Raw genomic sequence first — 11,619 nt, forward strand, 5'->3', positions numbered from 1 at the left:
CTGCCCAAAAGAAAGTAGGGTTCCCAGTCCTGGCCAGAGGCGGGTTGGGAGATGTGTTCCAGTATGAAAAGGGACTTCAGGGAAGCGTAGAGTAGAGGAGAGCCAAACTTCGATGTAAGGATTCAAAGTCTATTCCCACTGGCTCGTTGCCACTGACATCTCCTCCAGGGAATTGAAAGTCCCCTAAATGCTCAGGGGTCACAAGGTCTGTCCTCAGAGGGAGGCGGGGGAGAGGGAGCAGAGCCCGGCACTTGCTGGAGCTGCAGTTTCCTGTCCTTCCATCTGCCTTCTGAAGTCCAGATTGTCTCTCAAGCTAGCTCTCCCGATGGTTCTTTGTTTCTCAGACCATAGCGGAGGCTGAGTCATTGAGGGATTTTAATTTGGAAAACAAGATTACCAAAGAAAGAAAGAAAGAAACCACGATTCTATTAACAATTATGTGCAGAACAAGACCAAAGTCACAACTTTCCTTTTTCCCCCTCCAAAGTCAGTGCTGACATTAGATGAGGCTTTTCAGAATTTCAAAGCAGGCTCCGTTCTCATAGAACCAGAGGCGACGGCAAAAAGAGCAGAAAGTTTGGTTCTAGAACTCTTATTTCCTTTAATGTCAAAGCCCAGATGAAAATGAGAAATCTGATTTAACTGTTGGGGCCAGGAAAGAGCACGAGGAGGCTTTTTAGAAGGAACCAGGGCACAGGGATACTCTCTGAGAAAAAGACACATAAACCCTGAAAGCAAATGTCAGTGGGGGAAAAAAAAAAAAAAAAAAAAAAAAAAAAAACCTGATAGGCTTGTTCAAACCCTCAAGGCCACCCTGGCTTGTTATTTTGGACCCTGGAGGAAGGGTGGGACATCAGGACCCTCATCTGACTGTGACTCGAAGACCACCCTGCATTCTTGCCTCTGCAGTTTTAAAAGCAGCCCCTGCATCTCAGGGCAGAAGCTCAGCACGGGGTGAGCTTTGTTGTCCTGTCTTCCTGCCAGTCCTCTTCCGAGCTGAGCTGCCTCTGTCATTGCCTTGTTTGATATTCTCAAATCCGGCCTGAGGCAGATGATGGGGCCACAGGAGGAGAATCCTTCAGGGTGTCTTGTTTGGTTTGGAAATATTTAAATGTCTGCTGCATTTCCTCAGAGAGGGGAAAAGTCAGGGCCTGTGGGAGAGCCCTGCACTCTGGCCGCAGCCCTGCAGGGACCCCAGCTCCTCTGCCCCTGACCTGGGACTGAAACCCCGGGGGGGCCCCCCTACATTTCCACCCTGAGCACCATGAGAAACTCAAGACCATCCAGACATTCCCCACAACCTGTTTACAGTCAAGTGACTCAGCCCGTCACTCTTTTCAAGCCAATGTAGCAATTGTCCATGATTACAGAAACCTTCTCTGCTCCTGGAAAAATCGCCAACACATTATTAACCTAGGCAATGAGACACATGTTTTCCATAGATTTAACTGCTAGTGGTCACCGCAGATGAACAGAGCCCTTTAGGAGGAAGAGCGTGTAATTAAGATATAATCTATTCTGCTTTGTAATATATGAAGCAGTAAATGGCTACGAAGACTGATTAAATTCTGCAGCTTCCCTTTGGCACGTAAGCACCCTCGAAGCTGGTGGAACCCTGTGTGCTGTAAAGGTGGCACTGACTTCACAGCCTGCCTCCTCCTGGGGTTCTGGGAGCGCAGTAGTGGTCCATCTGAGACTCTGACTAACACCCATCTCAGGAACACAGCAAGATTGACAGAGCGACGTGGGAAAGCAGGATATGATACTGATTAACTGATACGGAGCGGGCTTTGCTCAGTCAAAATATTGATGGAGGCAAGGACTTGTGGTAAAAGGAGATTTGATTGTGTAAACACACAGTTCACCATCGAGGCTCCCAGCATTAGGCTCACTGCCTGCCTTTCAGGGATAAAAAGCACAACATGGTTTTTTTCATGTTGTCAGGAGTCTTTTGAGGCCTGCCTTTGACAGGTTAAAAAAACTGAACACTTTTTACTTTATACCACTCCACATGAGGGGAAAATTCAGTCATTTCCCGTGGCTCTGTGCAGAGTGGACGTGGCCCGTGGCTAAGTTGTCCAGGTATCTGGACCGGCACCTCATGTGCAATGTAGAGTCTGCACCAAGGCTCTTGCCAGAGAATCTAACCTTAATCTCTCTGCTGTTCGAGTCTTATCGAAAGCTCATTTTTAAGAAAGAGCATTCATGAGAGATTACCCAAAGATATGCAGTCCATCTGACCTACATTCCATCCTAAGTGCACAAGCCCGGCCAAGAGCAAAGGATTTAGGAAAGAACGTGGGACTCCCATCAAGTTGCCCCTGTGAATGGCACTTGGGTGTTAGCCTGAAGCCCACAATGGGGGATATTAGAACGAGCAGTGATTTGATTCTCATTGGTTTATTTACTGGGAAGGTTGTTAAGGACACTTTCTGTTTCTTCTGGGCATCCTGTAAACACCCATTTGCTTCTAACTTATGAACTTCAAATCACGTAAGTGATCACATCTCACTCTTGTCTCTGGTCACAGAAAACTTTCTGAACTCAGCCCCCACCCCCTCACCCCACCATGACTCTAGAGCTCTCCTTGGTAGGCCTCTTGCTTGCTGGCCCTGCGTGCCTTCCCTCGCCCCCGACTTCCTCTCTTCTGTTAAATATATCTCTGCAAGCTGCCTCAACCTTTCTTTTTTCCCCTCCTTATCTTGGAATGCTTTTGATTCAATTTTTAGTTTTTGATTTTTTTTTTATTTTAAATTTTACTCTATTTTTTAACGACCACATGCACATCACAGATGTGCAATAGGGTCACTAATCTAGAGGCAATCTACACCTCTGTGTCAGAAACAGTCCGTCTTCACTCTCTGTGTGTCTCAGAGATAGTCTGCACATGCACTACACTTGCACGTTGGAACGAATTCAACGTCTTCATTATAATTTTGATATGTACTGAAACTAAGCAAAATTTTCTCTAACTTCCCAGTGGGCTATTTCCTTTTTATTCTTATGCACTTCCTGATAAGACCTTGGAGGTCTTGCTGAAAAAAGCTGTGCATTTCCTTAAAAACACACACATGTGCACACAAACTGCTTTTTTCGTGAGTAGAAATGGGTAAAAAAAAATTCTACCTGAACCGTTACCAAGCAAGATTCAAAATCTAGAAAGAGAGGAGAGGACCACAAGGCCAAGGAATTCCAGCAGCTGGTATCTCCTACTGTAGGTGAAGGTAGATCACAAAAGCAATTCCATCTCTGAAGGCTTAGTGAGGTTTCCAGCACCGGCAGAGGAAGTACAAGGACCTCTGTAGCCTGGTGCATCCCTTTGGGCTGCTGGCTCCCATCCTCCCTCCCATCCTCCCATCCGAGAAGAAGAGTGCAGTGATCTGTGTTGCTGCCTGTGTCCACGTGGTCCAACGGGAATGCACTACGGGAGGGAAACCTCAAGTCATCGGTTTTGGAACTTCAAACACAATCTTGTGGCTTTGGGTTTTCTTACAAGAATCAGAAAAGTAAATACACTTTATTTATGTGTAGAGGCAGAAACCATCGAACTGCATTATAAAATGGCAATCTCAGGAGGGTGTGGGGGTATTACAACAAGCATCATCTCTGTGCCCAGCTGGGGCTGAGCTCTGAGTCATCATGGTGACCATTCAGGTGAGCCCGGGCAGCAGTCCTCACTAAAAGCAGTCTGCCCTTTTAGAAAATAACAAACAAATACTCTCAGGCTTGAGGAGAGAAGCGCTCTAGGGCGAACCAAGGAGCCAAGTTCTCAGGCAGGTTGACTACCTCCAAGTGGAGACAGGACACTGTTGTTCTAACTGTTGTGCTTTAGAGAAAGCAGACGATCTTGTGGGGGAGCTGACCGGGGGATGTGCAAGAGACAGTATGACAAGAGCCCAAGCACCTGCAATATAGCCATCCGTTCACACAGATCAGCTCGTTCAATTTTCTTTTAGCCTTCTCAGACAGGCCTCCTGCTATTTTAGTAAAAGGACATGAGGCTAACATGGGTTAAGTGACCCATCTGAGGCCATAGGGCAGAACACTAGAGGAATGGGAGAGGAAACCAGGCTCTGTGCTTGGATTTTGGAAGTTGCCCATTGTCCTTCAGGCATCCAGAAAGGGAACACACTTTTCCTGACTTACTTTACAAGTCCTTTCTGAGATCTTTGAAGACAAAATCTGAACCCTCTGGCAAAATTCAGAGATCTTGGGAGGTCTACAGCAGTGATTCTTAACCAGGGGCCATTTGGGGCCCCAGGGCACAGCTAGCCATCTTTGAGGATGGTTTCGGTTGTCAGGATGCCTGAGTGGCTTGGCTAGTTAAGGGTCTGCCTTTGGCTCAGGTCATGATCCCACGGTCCTGGGACCAAGTCCCAAGTTGGGCGGCTCGCTCAGCGGGGAGCCTGCTTCTCCCTATGCCTGCTGCTTTCCCCTACTTGTGCTCTGTCTCTGATAAACAAATAAAATCTTAAAAAACAAAAAAAAAAAAGTTTGGTTGTTACTGTGCAGGAAAGGGTAGTTGGTACTGTTGTCTAGTGAGTACAGACCAGGAATATTGCAAAATACCCTGTGTATGCAGGCCAGCCCCACAAGGAGGAATCATTTGCCCTAAGATATCACACAGATTGACAGAAGTGGAAAAACGCTGGTCTATTGGTATAAAAAAGTCAAAACTTGTAACTGATTCAACACTCTTTAAGAAGTCTTATAGATCTTTAAGGAGAGCATGCTTCTTTGTAGCCACATTGTATCCTTCTAATTAAATTTTTTGTGTCTTTAGCGCCTATCATTAAGTGGTGTTAGCTCCTATCACTGGAGATCTTATTGCCCAAATAAGTATATTCCAAGTAAAATCTACCTGAAGAAACAGTTCATTTTGCTACAGATTTATACAATACAGTGGAGATGAGGCTTCGCAGAAATCTGGATGCCAAATGGACAGGACAGGATATACACTATACAGGAAGAAAAAGGATGGGATACTTATGCAAGAGAGTAGGACACTTTTCAAAGGTATAATTAACATGTAAAAGTGTATGACATAATGATTTGATATTTACACACCTTATGAAATGATCACCACTATAAGTCGGGCTATCATCTGTCACCATAGAAAATTTTTACACTATTATTGACTGTATTCCTTATGCTGTACTTTATACCCCCATGTCTTATTTATTTTATAAGTGGAAAACTGTACCTCTTAATCCCTTCACTTACTTTGCCCATCCAACCCACTCTGGAAACCACCACCTTGTTTTCAGTGTTTGCGAATCTGTTTCGGGTTTCTTGTTCATTCTTTTTGCTATTTAGATTTTATATAAATAAAATCACATGATATTTCTCTTTCTCTGTTAGACTTATTTCATTCAGCATAATAGACTCTAGGTGTATCCATGTTGTCACAAATGGCAAGATTTCATTCTTTTTTATGGCTGAGTAATATTCCTGTGTGCGTGTATCACATCTTCTTTATCCATTCATCAGTTGATGAACACTTAGGTTGTTTCCATATCTTGGCAATTGTAAATAATGCTGCAGTAAACATAGGGGTGCATATATCTTTTCAAATTAGTGTTTTCATTTTCTTTGGTTAAATACCCAGAAATGGAATTACTAGATCATATGGTAATTCCATTTTAAGTTTTTTTTTTTTAAGATTTTATTTATTTATTTGACAGAGAGAGAGGTCACAAGTAGGCAAAGGGGCAGGCAGAGAGAGGGCCATGAAGCAGGCTCCCTGCTGAGCAGAGAGAGCCTGATGTGGAACTCACTGAGGTCATGACCTGAGCCGAAGGCAGAGGCTTAACCTGCTGAGCCACCCAGGTGTCCCCCATTTTAAGTTTTAAAGGAACCTCCATACTACTTTCCAGAATGGCTGCACCAATTTACATTCTCACCAACAGTGCCCCGATGTTCCCTTTCCTCCACATCCTTACCAACAATTGTTATTTTTTGTCTTTTTTTGATAATAACCATTCTGATAGGTGTGCAGTGACTTCTCATTGTGGTTTTCATTTGATCCTCAGCTCATTTGGGTTTTTTAATAGTGAGTCCTGTGATTTTTTTTTAATATATTTTGAATTTTAATCCTTTGCCAGATAGATTACTTACAAATATCTTCTACCATTCAGTTGGTAGCCTTTTTGTTATGTTGATGATTTCCTTCACTGTTTTTAGTCAGGGCACTCCTTGTGCATGAAGGGTATTGACTTTGAATACATCAAAACCTCAAATGATAGCAGTTGTTAGGGACTCTTGATGAAATGATTTTCCCAGAGTTCCCTGAGTCTATCGTGGATTTTACATCACTTCCATGGCAGCTAATTTATCATCATTCCACATCTATCTCAGACACAGATGCAGCTCCCACCAGACAACCCCACAGAGGACACAAGAGGAGTCCCAGCACAGTGACGACTCATCCTCCCCCAGATGAAAAAGGAGATGTTTGTAACGTGGCTGCTTCCCCGCCTCTTCACTCCAGGGCATTCTTACATCTGGCAAGACTAGAAACCACAAGTCAAACACAGAATAATTCAACTAGCTAACAAAGAGATGATCAAGAGAGCTTTTGGCAATCTCTATTGCTATCATTTCACTTCTGTTCTTCTTTTTCCATTCTAAAATGTTTAGTAGTTCTGGAAGCACGATGACTAGAGAATATGCATCTATAGATCAATTCTTAAACCGATAGTGTAAGTTCCTCAAAAGCTACTGTTTTTTATTCATTGTCATAACAAAAAAAATTGAAACAACTTTAATTAAAATTTGAAAAAGAAGCAAATCATCTGTAGTCCCACATTTTCAGAAATTTAAGCAATAGACACACAGGGAGAAAGGAGGGCAGAAGTGGACCCACAAAATGCAACAGTCACAACCTATGCAAAGCCATACTCAACTGTAGCCAGTTGTGGACAGACAAGATATGCTGATTTCCCACAAGCCCAGATTATTATGTAAAATCTCTCAGTTTTTAAATATTGACATATTTTTTTAAGCACTCTGCCAGTTAAAGAAAAACACATCTGAGTAAAATTCAAACAATAGGCCACCAGTTTGAAATCTTGGATATATAATTTTGCATCCAAACGAGGGTGAACAGAAGAAATTGGTGTGAGTTTATATATTTTTACAACTTTAATGATCATGTCATTAATAATATAATCATTATTAAATGTACATGAAAATATATTCTCAATAATATTAATGGGCTTTAGGCCTCTGAACTTGAGAAGTCTAAAGTGGCAAAAGAAAGATGTTGGTGAAACTTCTGATTTTTACCAGGAAAACATGCCTTGGTCCACCATAGTTTCTTGCATATAACTTAGAACTCATCTTTATTGAGAGAGAAATCTACTAATAATATGAGTGTGTAGCAATTGAGGATGGAACTGAGAAGATTCTGGGACAAGTAGTGAAGGCGCTCTGAGACCATAGGGCCAGGGCTCCTGCTGCCCAACACAGCTGGAAGGAACACCTTTGAAGAATCATTAAATTATTAAGAATATGAAAATTTCCTTTTCAATGCCCAATTCAAATGAACTAATTTGTAGCCCATATCATAAGTGGATGTAACTGTGGAGCATTGCACACCTACTTCCGCAGAGTTTTCCATCCTTACAGGAAGCAGGGGAAAGGTTGGCCATTTCAAGCATAAGCAACAGAGTGTATCTGCCATAACTTGGAATTGGAAAAAATGATGAATTTATTCATAAGTCAACTTCACTCAGGTGTTAATATTTATCTATTGCTCACTCTTGGAGCATCTTAGACCCTAGAAATATAGAGATAAACAAAATTGACACTGTCCCGTGCCCTCATAGAGCACATGTCCTGGTGGAGGGGACATAAAATAAATACAAGTATCCAAATGCTCATATAATTGTAAAAAAGTGGCAAATGTAATGAAGGCATTACAAAGCCCCTGCAGGGGTGCCTGGGTGACACCTGCATTAAGCATCTGCCTTTGGCTCAGGTCATGATCCCAGGGTCCTGGAATCGAGCCCCACATCGGGCTCCCTGCTCAGTGGAAAGCCTGCTTCTCCCTCTCCCACTCCCCCTGCTTGTGTTCCCTCTCTCTCTGTATCTCTCTCTGTCAAATAAATAAATAAATCTTATAAAATAAAATAAAATAAAATGCTCCTGCAAAGGGATGCCTGGGTGGCTCAGTTGGTTGGACGACTGCCTTCGGCTCAGGTCATGATCCCGGAGTCCCGGGATCGAGTCCCACATCAGGCTCCCAGTTCCATGGGGAGTCTGCTTCACTCTCTGACCTTCTCCTTGCTCATGCTCTCTCTCACTGTTTCTCTATCAAATAAATAAATAAAATCTTTAAAAAAAAAAATGCTCCTGCAAAAGTGCTTGTGTGTCCTGTCTTGTGTAAGCAATCTGAAAATCAATGGGCGGGGCAACACAACCATCTACTGGGGCTCTGATGGGCACTAATCCACAGCCCAGAATTCTCGCCTGAAGCTCTTCAGGCAGCAAACCTTGAAAGTATGGAGGTGAAAAGTATTATGTGAATTGCTTAGATGCTGTCATTAAAATTACACTATTATGTCTTTGAAAGAAGTAACTCATTACCACAGGGACACAGATACCCTAATCAGATCATATGAGGGGCAACCATTTTTCATAGCAATAAGCTTGCACATCAAGGGCTAGAGGCAGAGTCACTTTTGCTGCTGGCCCTGGTAAACCCAAATGTAGACTGGTATTTTACCACTAGTCCCTGAAGGATACCGTGAAGACCATCCCCCACCCCAGACTCACTCTAGGATGAGGAAACCTCAATCCAACCCCCAGACGATTTATTAAGTATCTGCTCTTCTGAAGCAATTTCCTCTTGAGCTTATGACCCACCATCACCAAAAATGATTTGCTATTGAGGACATACAGACAACCAACCCTTGATTGTAAAACATGAGCATCTCCAAATAAAGATTTATTTTTTTCCTGCTGTGCAAGCTTTGAGTAAGAGATTGCCAATGAGATGCTGCAGAGTGTGTGGCCAGCAGAGCCCCAAGGCTGACTCCAGTCATGAGAAGGACTAAAATTCAAACTTCTTTCTATAATTCCCTTCTGACTACTTTATGAACGGAGGTGAGAATCAGGCTGTGTGGTTTTCATAGGCAATACGGATCTTAAATAAGAATCTGGCTATGCTTCCTCCCTCAGCTGTTTGCCAATCACAATATGGTTCTAGCAAGGCTGCCAGAAAAGAAGCAAATTAGCATTTCTTGTGCTCCTTCTCAAGACCCACAGTCCAGCTGATGGAGCAAGAGGGCCAAGTGTAAGAGTAAAACACTGACAGCTGCTTTCATTGATTTGCATGCATGTCTTGAACGTCAACAGTGTGTAGGTCCTTTCCACACAGCTGCATGGAAGCGGGTGTCCTTGTTTCCTCATCATTACAATAGGGATAAGACATGCCTTATGAAGGTTAGATAAGATCATTCAGGTCAAATATTTCAAACAGATCCTGGCACATAGTTAATGCTAAATAAACTTAGCCATGAGTACGATTTCCTGCTCACCTTCAACTGACTAGTCATTTACCATTTCTGGCCCCTCCACCTCAAAAGCAGAAATTGGCCAGGTGACCTGAATTTCTTCCTGACTTTATAACTCAATAATACCAGAAAATACTACTTCAATGGCTTTCAGAACAGAAATCTCCTGAAATCCCAGGAAAGGATTTCAAGTTCCTGAATAAAATGGGGGAGTGTGGTTCAAACAACCTCATGTGAATGCCAAGATGTGTTGCAACCTCAGACTCCTGTGGGATCATAAAGTGGCTTGGCTGATGGAGGTGACAGAAACTGTGTACTGGTCCTACATTCACCAGGGAAGAAATAACGAACAATTCACAAGCTATAGTATTTATATAGATAATTTTTGTCTTTATAATAATGACTGTGGTCGAATATTTATATGTGTTAGGTCCCATATTAGGTATTTGATATACGTTTTCTTTTATCTTCCCATTGACCCCATCAGGTAGATTTTTATAGGTAAGAAAACAAGCCTCAGAAAGGGCAAGTAACTTGCTCAGGACACAGAGCTATTATCTCCATTCTCAGTGGTGCAGCCTGGAATAAAACCCAAGTGTATGAAGCTTTGAAGCCCACTCTCTTTTCACCGTGTTATGCACCCCAAGTAGTTCTTGAATGTTTTTACAGGAGGAAGTTTTATTAGTGTGCATGAGAAACAACAGTACCCCGGCCACATTCATTGGCCAGCCTCAGGGAGTGTGTGTGGGTAAGGGATGCTGCAGGAACGACATGAACTGCACAGCCTCCCTGGACCAGGTCAGAGAGGCAGCTGGGGTCAGCAGGGACACGACAATTTTGGGGGGAGTTATTGTCCATTGTGGTAAACAGGAAGGCCGTTGATGCTGACTATATAATGAAGAAAAGCCACTCTCAAATTTCTACCCCATGTGGCTTCTCATGGTTGGAAAAAACCAAGCCTGCCAATATCATCCACCACCAAAGAGAAAGGAGCCCCGAGGCCTTGGAAGATGGACCACCCGTGAGAAGTCTAATCAGGATCAGGCTTCCCAGCATTGAGGAGAACGGGGTGCATCGCGATGAGAAAGTCACCACCGTGAAATGCCTTCCAAACCTCCCCTCTACGCAAAGCCCAAGTCAACTGCTCTAGCAAGGAGAGGGCTGTCTGAGGGCATTCCACATGGGTCTCACCCCAGTTACACTCAGGGAAACTCCACCCAAAGCACGAAGCATAGTATCTTCTCTTCACTCAAAATACAGCGTTCCTTCTCAAATCCCCAGCTTCCAGCTCTGCACCAACACTAACTCATTCTCCCAGCCCAGAGTCATCAGTCCACTTTTCTATGAACACCTAAATGGCCCTTACAGACCCTTACCAAGTCTGTAGCTGACACTGCTTCCATGCAGAGGCAGGGGTTAACAGCTGGTTTTTACAGATGACCCAAGTGAGATTTAGAGAAGTAACAAATCTGCACCTGGCCAATGGCCACCGAACGAGACCATGGTAGGGTTAGGCTTCGGCTTCCAGATCATGTTCTGCTGTCTCACTTTTATACCAAGGGAGAACAGATACAAACATGTGAAAAGCTAAACAAACAAACAAAAAGAATCCAAAAGTAAAGATATGCTGGGAGCCTAACCCAGGGCTTCTCTGAAATGCCCATGAGGCATCCAGTATCAGATGGAATTGGGGGACTAGAGTGGCAGCAGGTCATTTCAAGGGTTTGCTTTTCATTTAAAGATGCATTTGCATTTTATTTACATATTCATTTGTATCTAAATATACATTTACAAAAGTTCTTTGTTCCTCCCTATCCCTCCTGCTCCTGTGGACAGCTTTCTAGGGCTCCTTCTGATACTGCCTACCCTGTCCATTCCCAGCAATATCCTCCAATGCTCAAAGTCCCAGCACCTCTGCCTTCTGTGGGGACCTCCGTAGTTTCACTCTCTTCACTCCTGCTCTATCTCATTATTATCATTTCTCACTCTGCTCACCATCTCTTTCCTCATGCTCCTCTCTACCTCCATCCTTACATGGATACTTCCCCTTGGGCATTTCCTTCATGAGCCCCAAGCATCCATGTGGCAGTTAAGTTTCATT

The sequence above is a fragment of the Mustela putorius genome, unplaced genomic scaffold (genome assembly GCF_011764305.1).
Source record: "Mustela putorius furo isolate JIRA1106 unplaced genomic scaffold, ASM1176430v1.1 tig00000117_pilon_pilon_pilon, whole genome shotgun sequence".
NCBI lineage: Eukaryota > Metazoa > Chordata > Mammalia > Carnivora > Mustelidae > Mustela > Mustela putorius.